The 17,047-nt window shown below is 43.6% G+C and overlaps 1 protein-coding gene across 2 annotated transcripts in view; it reads left to right on the top strand.

Moving 5' to 3' along the window:
• The window catches only part of trps1 (trichorhinophalangeal syndrome I), a 93,526-nt gene that overhangs the window by 3,152 nt on the left and 73,327 nt on the right, over positions 1 to 17,047 (top strand). For both annotated transcript variants that reach the window (XM_037263199.1, XM_037263198.1), the window contains exons 5-7: positions 1,310 to 1,397; positions 11,043 to 11,220; positions 12,870 to 12,954. The gene's annotated coding sequence lies outside the window, so the exon portion shown is untranslated. The remainder of the gene's footprint in view (positions 1 to 1,309; positions 1,398 to 11,042; positions 11,221 to 12,869; positions 12,955 to 17,047) is intronic.

The raw sequence follows: 17,047 nt of genomic DNA, 5'->3' as shown, positions 1-17,047 counted from the left end.
CATCGCCCCGTTTGGGAGCCCCGAGCGGCCTTTTGGAGAAGCTTTACTACCCGCCCCGAAATACACACCTTAGTTGTTGTCTTTCTTTTGTTAGCCTTTGACCCACTTATGAGATGATTGCAAAATAAGTTAAAGCTGCCACCTCTTTGCAGAAACTTCCTGTATTCCAACCCGATTGGTTATTTACTTTAGAAACTGTGTTGTCATTTTCAATCAACAGCAAGTGACAAGATGGCCACCCCCTGAGATGGATACAAATGGATGGATTTTGCAGGTGTGAACGTTTGGCTCAACTTCTTTTTTTAATTCAGTTCTAAATTGTCTCTGATTTGTTTCCAGAAATGTGATTTTCAAGTTCGGCGACGTCGCTATGTCTTGTGCATGTTTAGGTACCGAAGCACTGCAGCTCATGCGCTTAACAGCAAGGTGCCAAAAAGTGATTTGCTGCCGATGAGTTACTTTGCTACTCAGAACAACTTAAAGCGTTCAATATAGAATACATTTATTCCTGGATTTAGATGCCAACATGCGATAAAGTTGAGCTTAGCGCCGAAGAGCAAATGCACGCCGCGTAGGCATACTAGCACACATACACACACACAGTCTGTGAGCGTGCAGTGATGTGTGTTGCACACTCAAGCGAGAGGTGTGTTATTGTCACCTCGGGCCCCAACAGCATTAACGCGACCCCCGAACACACACACACACACACACACACTGACATTCGCACACTGAGAAGTGGTAGCAGGCTCCATTGCCCTCCATTGCAGGTGTGAGTTGCCTGATAAACTTTATCAGCTCAGTGCTTGCTGCTCTTGGTAAAGAAAAGGCAAAAGTGTGTGTGCATGTGAGTCATCATGTGTGTCTTTTTAAAAAAAATTTTTTACACCATTACTTACACTTGCACAATGTGATAGAATCCACTAAAGTAGCTTCATCACAAATTATGCACAGCGAGGCCCTATTCATGCCGGCTTCGCAGTTTTTTTTATCGCTTCTTGTTTACGGTGGATGTAATTCCACTGTCGACCACTAGATGGCAGCAAACCAATTTGTTCCCCACTGTAATACGGACTAAATAAAACTGAAAACAGGAAGTGTATTTCAGCTCAGTCAAGTTTTTGCTGAAGGTTATTAAACTTCAGTTCTGCCTTTTATGCCTGCAGTGTTTATGATGTGCAAAAGTGTACTTAATGTAACCATTTAGTGTTTTCTCTATCTGCCTTGGGTGCACATTTTGTTTCCCTGACAACTCATCCAGACACAAAAAAAAAACCAAAGTAAAGTCTTTGTATTCAATCTTTCACAGAGACGCACAAGAGCAAGAAAAGATCATGTGACAGGATGCGACAGCATGGATCTCCAGAAAAAGATGTCGGCCTCCCACCTGCTTAAAGGTAGGTAGGTAGGTGTCCGAGCGTCCCTGAACGCGTGTGAGGGCATCCACCTTTAGTTGCCGAGTGTATCAGCAAAGTATTTTGATAGACGGAGCCATAATATTCAAATGTACGCAAATGTAAAACAGTAAAGGTTCCGGTGGGTCATAATCAGGACAATGTAAGTAGCTGTTAAATGATGAGGATCATATGTGCTTTCCATCTCTTCCAAGATGTTGTTATCCACTGGATGGCACTGTTGACAAAAGCACAAACTCAGGAGCAAGCGCCCTCCTCCCTTTCTGCTCCCTCCTCCCTTTCTGCTCCCTCCATACTTACTACATTAGCCACCTCTTGCCCCAACGTTGCAATGCGCTCTTATTAGAAAAGCAGACGCACGTCGACGCGCGCTGAGCCTGAGCGGCGAGTGGAAAGTCAACGTGAGGCAGGGCCGGACTTGATGCAACAAATTCAATTCGTCGTATATAATATGGCCGGCCGGCATCTGCCCACGAGCCCAATATACCGTATGTTCGTTCCTCTTGTAAAGTCACTCCATCATTTTAGCGCGCGTACGCTTGGCTGAAGAGTAGGGTGATGGCACTTTTTGTCTGGCGGAGGCGGCCATCGGACCCAAGCCAGATGCTTATCAAACATTGTGCACAAACTGATCAGCTCCGGGGCAGACAAGCGGTTTGCTCGTCTGCTTCACAATTCTGAAATGATGGAGCTATTACAGTTGTATAAAAAGAAAAAGTGATACTTTATACGGTCGTGCTAGATGCTGTGGATGGAAATATAAACAAGCCTGGTAGCATTTCTAGAGTAGCTTGCACGTTGATGCATTTGTCATTGGCCATATGAGAAAAGCCTCAAGACACTCAAGCAGAAGTGAATATTATTTTCTTTGTGGCTAAGATTTAGCACCCAGGTAATGGATTTCATTCCATGATGCAGCTGCCCCATAACGTTGTGACAAATCATGCTTCTCAAAAATCTGATGAAAGACACCCGTCAACGTAATTCATGACGCCATGTTTTCCTCACATTTTTTGGGCCCGGCTAATAACGAGACCCCCCTCGTCACAAGTCGAGAGTGGACGCGGCGTCATGTTGTGGCGCCATAACACCCCGAGGAGAGCCGCGCTCTCGGGGCGGCCCGCTGGTGTGTACAACGTTGAAGGAAAAAAAAAAAGCCTGGCGGTTTGCACGTCGTCTCGACAGTGAATGTGTGGCGCGAGATCAGAAAGGTTGCGGTTTGCGCTCAGAGGGCGTGTTGCATGCTGAGTAAGATGCTTGAAAAACAACATATCCATTCATTGACTCACCCAGACCAATTTAAACAAGTGTTGACTGCCACTTTGATAAATGATTTATCTTGTCGGCAAACACCAGCAAAAAGATGTTAAGCTGGTAAATACGTGTTTACCTCCGTGGAGGAGCTTTTCCAACCGACGAGTGCAATTGGGCAGCTCGGTTATCATCTGCTTTCGTGAGTGGAAGCGTTGTGCTCCTTCCTCACCTTCCTGCATTTGCGTTTCTTCTCTCTTTGCCTCATTACTCACGTCGCATAAAGTGGCTTTCCGGTCTTTATCTCAAAACGTGCCAATCCTTGAGAAGCTCACTCGTTTTTTTTTTTTTTTTTTTTTGCTTGTCCTTGTTGCTACTTTGCTAATTTTGTCAGTAGGCTTAGTTGGATGTGTAATAAATGAGAAGAGTTCTCTCCTCAGTTGAGGACAGCAGAGATGTCTATACATCAACATTTCAAGAGTGTTCATCTCTTTCAACGAGCCAGCGCATCAATTTTGCTCTTTATTTTTTTATTTTCCCGGGGCGTAGCTGACAGTTAAAACACGGCCACGTTGGCTGCCAAGGAACTAAAAATTGCCGCAAGTCACCAGAGCAGCGCAAGTAAATCATAAATTCACGAAGACGTCACAAACACTTTAGAATAAGTTCGACAGAAAATAGTCGAGCTTGGCATTTATTTGTCGGAGGGCGTCGTGAGTGGCCGTCAAAGTGGTGAAAGCGCCCACGGGCTATAATTACGTAGGTGTGCAAAAAGTACAAGTCCTGTACAGAAGGAAGAAAATACGTATATGAAAGCCCAAGAGTCCAAGGACATTTATCTGCTGTCCTCCGTGGTGGTTGAAATAAAAATGAACACTTAAGCAAAGAGCAAATACCTGGCGATAACCTTAAGTACAGTGACAAAGTATTTGCGCATCTTGCTTCAGTAAGACGGTTTGTTCTGTACTGAAAGTCGCATCTGATTTGCCAGATGGTTTGCCTTGTGGCGGTCGTGTCCAATATGGCCGCCGCTGACACTAACTGCCAAATATTCTGTAATCCTGCTTCAAACGGAGACATGAAGCTCCCAGAAAAAAGCGGCTTCAACTGCTAAGATCTTTTTGTGTGTGTTGTGTCATCTATGCCAACATTTGTGCATCTATAAATATATATGTATTCTTTATGTCGTCTAAAGCAAATCCATTATGTCTGTAACTGCCCCCTGGTGGTGGCCAAGACGTACTCACGCAAAGGATCAGCGCAATGCCCGTTGAATTGAAGCAAAAAAAAAATTACATTGAATTCAATGACGCATGTTTTTACCAAATAGAAAATCTTACCCTCCTATTTTGCAGATTTAGAAAAACCCAAAAAAACACGTTTATTTAGCACTTCCTAATGTTTTGTAGTGTTGTGTGTAGTGATGAGTAAAGTAGGAAATTCCAGCGATGGCTAGAATGTGACGGAGGGAAGTAAAACCACTCCTCCGAATTCCGATTAGACGTTGCGGTATCGGCGGTAAATCCATAAACGTCATCCTCTGCTAATCTGATCTGTTCTTTTCTGAAAGCGCGCAACGGAATGAGTTGTAGCGGCGGCGACATCTCGCATTTCCAAGCTGCAGTCTTGCCCTTCAGAGCTGCTAGCTATTTGTCACATTTAGACACATGGCGACATTTTTGGGTGGAATAATATTCGTGGAGCATATATGAAGGTGGTAAATTCCAACTCGCGACTCATCAAAGAAGCTCCGGATAATACCAAGCTTGCTCTTTGATCCCCCCGCCGCCGTTCGGCACTCGTCTCGCTCGATTGCTCGCTGTCCCGCTGAGTGCTTTCAATTCATTTCCATATACGGCGAACACATCAAACAGCTTGCAAAGTCCACGGCTGATTGCAACGGGAACGTTCAGGTTGAGCTCGTCTGTTTTAGTCTATAAACCTACCGCGGTCTTCATCTGAAAGTCCAACAGGTGAGAGCCATGGGACAGATTCGATACTTTGGCAGCAGACAACGTTTTTAGCGACTCGTCGTCACGTCTAATAAGGTCATGATAGGCATCTTCCGTGGCTAGTTGGAGGCATCCCAGTGAGCGGGTCACCTTCAAGGTTCTTATTGGAGAGAAAACTCGCTGAGGTGTCACGGAAGTCTATTTTCCACTCCAAGTGGTGGAGCTGATTGAAAGTTTTGGACTTACCCGAGACCAATTAGCAATCAGCGCACAGCCCGTTTGACCTGTCAATCACTCGGGAGAGCTCGGCGAGGAAGCTACGCTCGCACATATGGAGGTCAGGGTCAGGTGACTGTATGAGATCCCGGTCCCTTGAGAAATCGACGTCCTCCAACCGAGTGCAAACTTTTCTCTGATGAGACTCAAGGTCATTCATCACTGACTTCCTGCGCTCCCCCCCCCCGCCCAGTCTTTGTAGTGGTCGGTAATGTTGGCATCAAGTCATATATTTTTTAGCCTGGTGTCATCGTGCGACTCATAGATTTTTCCACTAATAAGGAAACTGACTCGCATGGAACTGGATGACAAATATCACGTATTTGTAGCAAATGTAAAAGCGTGACTCACTGGTGTTTATGAAAGAGCCACTCTTACCGTCCTCGTGTAGCCCGGAAGCCCAACATCAGTTTCATTTTAACTTTGTGGATTTCCTCTTTGACCTGAGGCATAGAGTAAAAGAAATGTCGTGTCTGACTGGATTTTTTTTTTTCCAACTGCTTGAAAGAGGATTAATCATAGATCTGAAGCCTGTCTGAGTGTAAGCAGAAGTTATCTTTACCACAAATCTTTTTGAGTCACTTCAGATAAAACAGACCACAGTCTATGTCCAGGCAAGCACTTGTACACATGCAAACACTTTTTTTCAACAAAAATATGTTTGCCATTTTTATAAATCGTTAAAAACAGAATAAAATAGAATTAGGACAACATTGAAGTGACGAGCAGATATGATAGAGCAGCCTGCCGAAGCAATGTCAATGTGGCGGCCATATTGGGCCGGGCAAGTTCCCATCGGAAGCTACTCAAATCAGTCAACCGGTCTTGACCGGAAATAACGAGTCCAAATTTGGAGGTCGCGATTGACGAGCCGCCACAACCCCCGTTTGTCTCATTCTACCTTTGGGCCTGATTTTTCCTCGACTCGTATGGTCCTCATCCTTCTCCCCGTTTATGTTCTTGGAAGCGGTCACCCACATTGTCCGTGGTAGCAGGTCGCATCTGTGAGTGCCTGCGTGCGTGCGTGCGAGCGAGCAGTCTAGACGCGGTTTCCTTTGCCGTGTTTGTCTTTCTCGTCTTGCCAGCTGATCTATTCGGCCAGGAATGTTAGCGCTCGCCTTTCCGTTAGCAGGCGCTCTCCGCGATGCTCCTCGTCTTTTCGCCCCCTCCATCCGTTCTTGTCTCCTCCCGTTCTTATCTGTGCCTGACTTTTAACCGGCGCTTCCAAGCATGTGGACTTTTTCCCCTCGCCTCAGTTTCCCTTCTCGGCGGGGAAGGAGACGTGCAATTTGTCTTTCTGTGAAATGGTCACAAATGCAGATTTCTGATCTCCGCTGTGCACATTTTTCTCCTTCCTCATCGTGCAAGCATCTCTCGCCTTCTTCCCCTGCAGAGTCATCATTCATTGAGTGTCTTCCAGCACACCTTAGCATGCGTAATTAGCTGTGACAATTCCTCATTTCAGCGCGTGCAAGCAGCATGTTTTTTTCGCCACTGGTTGACTTTCACAACATTGCTCTTCCTCTGGGCATTTTCTTTTTTGCCTGGAAAATGCCGACTAAGCCAAAATGATACAGATCGAAACTGAAGACGGAGGTACTATGGGCTGTAGAACCCGAAAACTGTGGCTGGTGAAGACCTTGATGAGGTCATGGTGAATTGCAGCCTATCTATCCCCTGAGGCGAGTTACACCCCGGACTGGTCGCCAGCCAATGGCAGGGCACCGCAACCTAGCAGTATCAATATTTGCGTCCAGCAGCCACTCATTGCCACCAGCAAGCCATCCAACAAGTCCGCACCATCTGCTCAACTTATCAGCAGCCCGGCTAGCCGTTGCCGCAGCAACCCAAGCAAACGGCCAAAAGAAGAGCGCGATGCTGCCAAAGAGCTCGAATGACTCGCTGTTTTCTCTCCATCTCCTTTAACCCCGTCGTCCTTTTTCTCACTCACTCACTCACTCACTCACTTTATTTCTCTTCCCTCTGTCATGCGTCTGTCGTCGCTTCTAAAAATGGCCTCTTGATCAATGAATTAATCAATTAAGCGCTTGGACCGGAGACCCTCGCTCTCCTTTAAATCTTAATTGGCCTTCCATCCATCCATCCATTTTCTGCCGTGCTTGTTCTCGTGTCAGCATATTTCTTTTTTTTTTATGGCCGTTTCCATTGCCTTGATAGGACTCTCAGCCGGAATTGGTACTGGCCATTTTTAACCGCTGTCACAGTGGATCCAAATTAAACTACTGATGCAGAGTGTGATGTTTTCACTTTGCTGGAAGGTGTCAAGGTCTCCTGATAGATCCAAAATACATTTTCCAGTGTGTGCATGTGTGTGTGTGTGTGTGTGTGTGTGTGTGTGTGTGTGTGTGCCAGCATCGCATCACCATGTTTTGCATAATTTTCACGTACGCCCGGGCACCGCTGCCCTTGCCCAGGGCGGCAAACACGTACGTGCCCGTGCGTGCGTGCATGCGCGCGTGTGGCGGTGATGGATGTTTTAGGGGAGCAGGTTAATCTCTTGCTAATGTAGATGAATTGTCCACTGTCCGGATTACAGCAAACGCAAACACACCCAATGCGGTTCGGCTAAGAACATGACGCGTGCTGCAGATAGAACCTTGTTAGGAGAAAAATGACTAGTCAATTGACGAGTTCATCTTCATTTGTACAAAATATGGACTTTATTGTTATAAAATTCACATCTCTGCTTGTAAACATTGTGCGTGATTCTCTTAAAAGAGCTACATGAAATTTCTTTTTAATGATTTTTTTATAAGTATAATGTTGTCGTCAAGACACGGACTCAACTATCAGTCGAGAGCACATCACATCACATCAAAATGCAAAAGCCGAGGTCATGAGTTCTTATTTGAACTTATGCAAATTGTCTTATGAAATATTGAAGGCGAGGCATGAAACTCCAAACCTCCCGAAAGACTTTTTTTTGGCAATTTGGTTGGCAAGCGCGTCTTGAGGAGATACACCCACACGCACACACAACACACACACACGCACACACACACACACACACGTGGGCGTACACACAAGTAGTTTATATTCACCAAGAATAGCTTAAGGAGAGAGGACAAGATCAGACACACACGCAACTTTTGATTATTCTCTTAGGTCTTTAATTTGTTTCTGCGAGCGTGCTTTTTTGCTTTCACGTTTGATAAAAGAAGGATTATATTTGCTTGTGGTCGTGTGACTGAGAAGAAACCGAAGGAGCTTTTGAGAGAATCACTTTAGGAACGGAACCTAAAAAAATGACATTGTTGACTTTACAGTTATAAATATTTCAGTTGAACAATTGCATAGTTTGAAAAATGCTCTTCTTCTTGTGCTTGATTTGGCTTTGGCGCCATCTTGTGGCGTATTGATGCCAAGGAACTATGTCGAATTGAAATGAGAAAGTTCCTTTTTGAACTATGTTGAAGTGAGTTTAGAAGTTTCATTTCAGCAAAAGTAATGCTTCACCACCGCTTTTCGAGGCAACTGTAAACAATTTTTGGCATCATATGACACTATGACCTAACGCTAACTTGGGTAACCTTAAAACGGGTTTGAATATGTCCAAGTTTGGAGGGGGTGAGGGGGCCATTTAAGTTAGGCAGTAAAGTGTTGATTCTTACTGTTCATCATGAAACTTTTTTTTTTTTTTTTCCCCCGGCCGGCAAGATGTGATTTTCAGATCATGACTCGCAGCTTCTTTGTCTCATTTTGAGCTCAGTCCTCTTTTTGCCATTTCATTTCTCTGTCTGGAGAGATTTGAACATTTCTATTTCATCTTTCATCGCAGACGCTCAACTCAAAAGAACAACGCGACAACCTTAGTGACCTTTTGTACCGCTGCACCAGCGACTTGTTCTTCTCCATCCCTATTTTACTTTTGCAAAACTTTTTCATTTCGCTTCTTTTTGTCGCTGCCTTTTTTTAATTCCTCCATTTGAATGCAAGATGAATACCATGCTTCTTCTTCTGCCACATTCAAACCTGAACGTCTTATAAAGAGGATGTGAATTATTGATCAGATTTCACTTTTCAAGTGAGTTTCTTATCCTTTATTACAATCTTACTGCTGTTCATATTATTGCAGTGTACTTTCTATGAATTTAGGGGACATGTTCTTCCATGTTTCTGAGTCTCCCTCAGCTTCTCCTTCTGTCAATAAATAATGAGGTGAATTTCATGAACGCATTCAAAGCAGATACACTCATTGCTTTTCATTTATTGCAGCTGCTGCTGCTCGAATTTCCCCCCTTTTTTTTTTTTATATAAAAAATCCAACAACCTTGCTCTAAATTCTATCCAGGCGGCAGTAGACAATGTCACACTTCACACGTGTCCCAAAATTATTACTCAGTGGCGACGCAGCTTGGTAGCCGCATTCTCAATAATGCAACAAGGTTGGACATCATCGGTAGCGTCTCTCCTGGGATTTGTGTGCTCACACAGAAGCAAAAGAAAAACAACAACAACAGTTTTTTGTTAGCTGCGCAACTGTAGCAGGCTTCGGCAAGAAATTGTCAGGCGCTAGATGAAGAAGTTGACTTTTCGGTGCAGGTAATTAGATTCAGACCAATTTGTGCCCTATGGAAAATCCTCCATTTTCAAGTCAATTATTGTAACCTTTAATGTGATTAGAATCAATTGTAATTCTCACCAAATTTGAACTTCTTTCAACTAACCAACTACTGCAGTTACTTCTGGGATTTCTTTTTTTTTTTGCACTGGTGTATAATTGAAGGCTCCCCACCCTTCTGCATTTTGTGAGAAAAATAAACACACTGCCTACTGGTTTGATGATATAGTTCAAAATGAATTTGTATTCCAGCCTTGTCAGTTTTTTAATAATTGAGCTTAAGCATAGAAATGTCCTTGTATCCCTGACAAATCCCCCCCCGGCTGCTTCTGCTGTGACCACAAGTTCAACTTCCTTTTCAGCACCATTGACAAAGTGGCTGAAGGATTTGTCTCGTAACTTGAAGATTTGAGTCCCAAAAAAAAAAAAAACAAAGTGGAAATAACCTTGCTCCTAACCTTGTTTTGATGTTTTTAGAACGCTCCAGGAGAGGTGAGGGGCTTAAGCTCACAGCCCTTACATGAGCAGAGATCATTGGATAGTTTAGTTTTTCAGTCCATTGCTTGCGACAAACTCCGCCAAGGGCCAACAATCCGGAAGCATTTCAAAAGAAAATGTGGAAGGACTCTCACATCTTTATCTCGACCAGGTGTTTTTTGTTTGCAATATACAAGCAGTAAAAGGCTACAAATAATGCACGCTCTGCTCTGGGCCAGACGTGGCCCTCGGGCCCCAGTTTGCCCTCCAATGGCATACGAGGAAGGCCCGTGTGCGTGCGTGTGAGCGCAAGTGATAATGTTGTGTTTAGGGGCAGTTCATTTGGTTGGCAAAGAGAGAAGGCACGTATAAATATCCCGACGCAGTTTGACAAAAATTATAGTTATGGCCGCGCTCGCATCTTGACAGAATGAGTCAGTTACGCGCAGGATTTACGGTTATTGGGGGAGGTGAAACGAGGACAGCGTACACACACACAACTGATTTGGAGCACACGTTAAATTATCTTCACACAGATGCTGCGAGGGAACAGAATATTTTACGGCGGACACAGAGATGCGATGTTGCCACTCAGCGCTAATCAATACGTTCTTGGCAGCTTTGAAAGGCATTGCCTGGAGACATGCAAGTTCCCTTTGAAATACATTTCCATCAATGTACACACTTGATACTTATGCCAATATTTTCCAATGGATATCAAGGGTGTGTGTAACAGGTGTTGATTTTTCTCTTGAGTAGTTGTGTTAGTGTCTCTAGCCTCATTGAACCCTTTCCCTAATTGACTGACTACGTGTGAGTTCTCTGTGAGTCATTCGACCCTGGCATCAACGCCAATTGTGCAACATTTGACGCATGCACTACACTCTGTTAAATGAAGGAGCTCCAGCAAAAAAACAATCATGTGCCAAAGGTGGAGCTGGAATGTGGATTAGATGAGTAATAGTTCTAAATGTATCATTTCCAGCCCTAACCACCTCCTGCGTTCCTGCTCTTCTTCAATTCACATCAAACATTGTGTTCCCAGTGAAATTGTATTTCATCATTTTTTTTTTTTTTTGCGGTTTACAGGCAAGTTTAAACTTTGACCTGCACGCCTTCCGTGTGCTACCACGTCGTGCTGCAACAAACCAGGCAGAAATGAGGTTGGCTGGAAGCGATGCTGCCTAATTAAGAGCACAAAGGAGTGGCAGAGAAGGTCCCCTACCAAGCGGCCGTAATAGCTGTTTCCAAGACAGCCGAGATGTCTGTAAGTGTTGTTGTGAGCTCTGTTTGTAAGAGAAGCATTTGTTAAAATTTCCGTAGCATTGGTGCTAATTTGGGTTAGCGGCATAGCGGAAATTGTGGGCTGAACTATTCCATCCAGAAATGCTTCCAAAACAAAAAAAGGTGGAAAAATGTTGGTTTATTGAATTATGTAGAAATATATACACTACCGTTCAAAAGTTTGGGGTCACAAAATTGTTTGGGTGACCCCAAACTTTTGAACGGTAGTGTAAATATTATTATAATAAAATATTATGAATTAAATATTATAAATTATATCTTATATTTGTATAAGATTATATATAATCTATGAATATAAGTATACATATATATTATAAGATTTTTTACACAGAAGATTATATATATAATCTATAAATAATTATCTAAATAAATATATACACTACCGTTCAAAAGTTTGGGGTCACCCAAACAATTTTGTGACCCCAAACTTTTGAACGGTAGTGTATATTAAGATATATTTATTTGAACATGTATAAAACACAAACACAAATGACTCCCTTGAGTAAAAGTTTGCACACCCCTGGTTTATAGGCTGCTGTTGAACAAATTGTAGAGGTGACTTCATTCCGCGGCCGTAAGTACAGGGTGTCCTAAAAGTCACTATATAGACTGGCTTTTTTTGGGGGGATTTCATTTAAGTTGCCGTTTGGACAGAAGTGAGGTCATCAGCATTTGATAGTGTACGCTTTGTTGCTCTTTTTGGAAGCGTATCATTCCCCTTGCCCATGCTCGCCAATTGACACTGGAGCAGTTTTGCAAAATTGCTACCTGACAAGACTTTTTTTGTCCCCGACAGCAACAGTTTGAGGAGTTTCCATCTTGGGTCCCAACGACGCCTACTAACTTGCGACGAGTGCAAAAAACGTCATTTCTCCGTAGGCGGCCGATGGGTCGCAGCCATTCCGGGAAAAACAAAAAACAAAACGTCCCCTTAAATCGCCACGATTAATCAGGACGAGAGGCCAAATGTATCCGCGCATCACAGGTGAATGAGCTCCAACTTGGGAGCCAGTGTCCGTGGAAGGAATCTTCCATTCATTTCTTTTTTTTTGACGAGCACTGAGTCACGACTCTGACACATACAGTGGCTAATATGTGTGTGGGTGGGTGGGTGGTTGTATGGAAACAAAGTGAAGCTCTGAAATATCAACAAGTTGCCACCAGGCCGCAGATTTTGCCATCCAAATGACTGATGCCACTTGAGAACAGCACACATGAATTATTCATGGTGTGGGAAAAAAAAAGCCCCCCTTCCACGCCCCCAGACCCTGCAAAAAAGTTCCGCAAGTTCCCCACCACATTTAATCCATCGCACATGACTGATGTCCCGCTTTAGAACGACGATCGCTCACTGAGTGTGAATTTATTTTTCATTAAAGCGCCTGGCCGCCCCCGCAGGGGTCATCCATTACGGCACCATACGTATGTCTGCAATGCAAATGTTGGGGGGCTAAAAAGCCGGCGCTCACATTTATTACATTTCTTCCTGTGTGGCCTCAGTTCATTTGTCTGGTCAGATCAACGCTGCAGATTTATCAATGTAGAAAGTTCTACTTTTTAGTCATTTCTCATGTTTGTCTTTCTCTCTTTTTCTTTTTTTTTGCCGCATAGCTATTTTGAAGCGCAAGGATTTCAGCCGGCCCACTATGATGCCGTATCGGGTCATCTGTCTGTCCCAGCCAATCAGCAACCAAAGGTAAGGAAAGGTTAGATTGATAGAGGTTCCCACCCAAACACAAAATATCACCTTTTTCCCTTCATAATAACAAATACCACCTAAATTACAGTTTCACATGACTTTTTCCCCCTTTGTAAAATTGTGACTCCCCCATTATATTGCGATGTTATTTGGTTACAAAAATATTCCCCTCCTTCATAGATATAATTTTATAAAAGTGATGATGAGAAATAGTTAATTAGCTCATAAAGAAAGTATTTTAATGCATCCCTTGTAAACTACTCGTGTGTTTGATATTAGTTCTTAATCTAATGAGTAAGTCATTAGGAACATGATAATGGACTATATATATATCATGAGAGTGAGTGAGGGAGGGAGGGAGGGAGAGGGTGTGTGTGTGTGTGTGTGTGTGTGTGTGTGTGTGTGTGTGTGTGTGTGTGTGTGTGTGTGTGTGTGTGTGTGTGTGTGTGTGTGTGTGTGTGTGTGTGTGTGTGTGTGTGTGTTGCTCCATATTAAAACCTACTTGGATCCCTTACAGTTTATTACCATGAATATTTTATTGTCTTTTGACAGAAGCAGTTGTAACAAAACCTTTATTGTGTGCCTCTTATAGCGACTAATGGCTTCCCCTTATGCACATCTGTGTGTGTGTGCGTCTTCAGATACTGGCTCGTAGACAGAAACAACAACTCCCCAAAGTGAAGGAGACAAATCAAATAGCAAAAAAAAAAAAAAATAGAGGAAGAAATAATCACACACACACACACACACACACATATTCAGAGTACACAGACACTCTTTATCCCTCCATTAGCGTTACACATCCATAGATATATGACAGCTGTGGAAAAGTCTGGGAATTGGTGTGTGTGTATGCGTGTGTGCGCGCGTGTGTGCGTGCGTACGTGTGTTAGCGGAACGTGTCAGCTCACTAGAGCGTTACCATGGCTCCTCATGGCTTTGGCCGCAAGCTCCAGTCCCTTTGCCTCCACTGAATGCCCCAACTCAAATAAATACGCCTCTGTCTTGTGGCACTGACAATTCTTGATGAGAAAAAGGAGGAAAACTTAAGACAGTTCAAAAAAAAAAAAAAAAAAGTGTATTTTGCTTTTTTTGGGTGTATTTTTTTGCGTATACTTCAGTTTAGCAAGCGTGCAAGATGAATGGCGATGGTTTGCGCCACGAAAATCGTATCAGTGGTCCATTATACTGTAATTGATGAAGCAGCATGTGGCTCATTGCGCAAGATCGTTTGTTCTAATTAATTGTGTTTGTGATCACAAAGGTGCTCAATGTTTATTTGCAATGTGTGACTTCTTGCAGCTCTTAGTATTTCACATTGAAAATTGTTTTTTTTTTTTTACTTGATTAGATGGGATGCATATGTTAGCTTCACTCTAAATCCATCCCAGCACCGGCCGGGGATTACCGGGCAGATCCCGTCAAATTGGCGCAAACCTAAACAAGCTCCGTGCACACAATCAGGCCGAGCCGAGTCACTTTCCCAATTCCGAGCCCGGTGGGGGAAGAACACCAACGTCGACGGGGAACACACACATTGACGATGGGCCAAGGAGCGACGGAACTGTTGCCGTCGCGCTTAGCCGGCTGGCGCAAACACGCCGACGCCGGCGTGCGCCGAAGCAGGGAGGAAGGCACGCCGTGGCTTTTCCATATTTATGATAGCCGCCTCCCTCCGGGGGATCGTTCCACTTTAATTGTACGTGCGAGGAACGACGCGCCGTTAGCTGCAGGGAAGCGTGTCCAGTCCACGTGTGTGGTCCTCCACGTGTGCGTGATGATGCTGGAGTCCAACTGGAGCTGCTGTCGGCTCAAGAATTCCCTAAGCTTTATTTGATGTACTTCTCGTCAAATCCTCTGCTGGAGCAAATAGTAACTCATTTGTTCCAGTGATACACTTGTTCACATTGGGCCCTTGGCTTCAAAACTTTGATTTTTACGTTTAATTTTCGTTCTAGTTCCGATCATGTGTTCTGCGCTTCCATTTAGTTCACGTAAACCAATAGAAAAAAATTTTTACCCAAAAAAAAAAGAAATTCTTATTCTTCTATTTCTTTCTTATTTTTTTTTAATAAAATTAGATCCCTTGTAATTATTTCTCCCAAACCATATTTTTGGTGCTCTTGCATGATATTTTCACCACAGCCGCTTTGCAATGTGGAATGTGTTGCAGCAAGACTCCACTCTTCTTTTTATTGCTTCACTGCTGTGATTTGTGCATTTTCAAATGGCTTTCTCCATTAAATCTAATAAGAACAAGGCCGAGAGTGAGCAATGCTTAAAAAAAAAACGGGAGGGGGAAAAAAAGTCAGAGCAAGAAGCCACAAAATGATTTACTGTCTGTTCCGAAGATTTAACCGCAGAATTGATGATATATTAATGTGGTGCTGTGTTTTTATATGGCTGCAGTAAACAGTGGAAGACACACAGTTGTCTTTTTAGTTTTAATATAGCAAGGGATTCGAAGTTGCGCGGCCTAAATGTATGCCAGGCGCTATACCGTGAACTTGAGAGGAAACATTGAGCTACGTCCAGACGATTGTTTATGGCTACTTAGCCACATGCTGCTTCACCTCATACCTTTGATTACATGTTTTATATTATTTGTGTATACATGTTCTATTGATATTGTGGCCAGAATGTAATCCCTCCCTCCTCTTTTTGTTTTATTATTCACATCAATAATTGGCAGCGCCCTGACCTGAAAGTGGTTAATGACAGCACGCAGAGTCAAAACACCATCACACAGAGATAAGAGAAGGACATCTGAATGCTAATTAGCGCTATTTTATTTATTTAAAAATCTGGATTGGGGAATTTGAATCAAATTTGAAGTTCCCTCCCAGCTAGTGCACTTGGTTGTTACTGTTAAAAAACCTAGAAAACAGATTAGTGTGCAAAGAACAGAGTGAGGTTCCCCCTAGGTTGGCAAAATTAGCACATTTGAATGATTTGAATGCACTATTTTCTTGAATTCATTCCCTACCTAGAACTGACAGTGAAGAGTGAGCGAGGCTCAACATTTGTATCTGGAGAACATGTGTTGAGCACAAAGCTCCTGAGCTATTCCCACAAAACATTCTGCGATAAAGTCGAGTCAGTCTTTTTTTTTTTTCTTTTCTTCATTCATTTTTTTGCCGCAACATAAATTTCTCCCTCCTTCATCTTCCCACTCAGCGCCACTGTAGTGGTTTCGACTCGCCGACACCTGGAATCTCTCGGCAGTGTTCCGAAGATGACTCTCTCGCTCGCTAACGTCCGCTTAATAGGAATTGTATGCAAATGATGCCCTGAGTCAACCTTCTCGCCGCATGACAGCAGGAGTCGTGTACACCATCTCTGTAAAATGCCACCGGGCTAATTCATGCCGCGCTCATAGCTCGTCAACATTCTTTTTGGGAGGGGTAATCATTTGTGTTTCTTCCTGCCGTGATCAGGAAAGTTTGTGACGATCATGCGGAACTCAGACAAAGTTGGCCCGTCATGTCTGTCTACGGGTGTCCGTAGGTCAAGTCAGGTGACTGCTCTGTCAGTCGGCCCATTACTGGAGACTGTTGGCTTCATTGGATATTTTCGGTTATTTTCCTCCACTTTTCCAATCCCTGTATGTTTGTGTGTGTGTGTGTGTGTGTTTATGACCAGGTATTTTCTGTGCTGGAACTGCTTGTTAAACCATTTTCGAAAAAACAGGTGCAGTTTGTCTGAATGGCTTCTCTGTTTTCCGCACCAGTCACCCCCTTAAACCTGTGTGTGTGTGCGCGTGCTTGTGCGCAAGCTTCTAATGAGCACAACCTCAGCCGTCACGTTTGACAGCCGGCTTCCTGACAACACACCTAAAAAAACACACTGGTGCAGCACGTGTGTGCAGACGCACACACACACACACACGCACGCACACACACACACACGTGTAGATTTTAAGAAGCGCATATGTGTTTGTTGGTAGGAGTAAACACTGACTTTGGAAAACGACACAGCTGACAGATGAAAACATGACGTCTCCAAAGTGTCAACATTTTAGTGGGCGCCCTCTTCTGATTGATTGTCGTGTTTGGCAAAGTGACGGAATGAGACGACGGAAGCTCAAAGT

Source organism: Syngnathus acus, chromosome 11, assembly GCF_901709675.1.
Source record: "Syngnathus acus chromosome 11, fSynAcu1.2, whole genome shotgun sequence".
In the NCBI taxonomy this organism is placed as follows: Eukaryota; Metazoa; Chordata; class Actinopteri; order Syngnathiformes; family Syngnathidae; genus Syngnathus; species Syngnathus acus.
The sequence above is the reverse complement of the archived record's forward strand: the minus strand, read 5'-3'. Positions and strand labels throughout refer to the sequence as shown.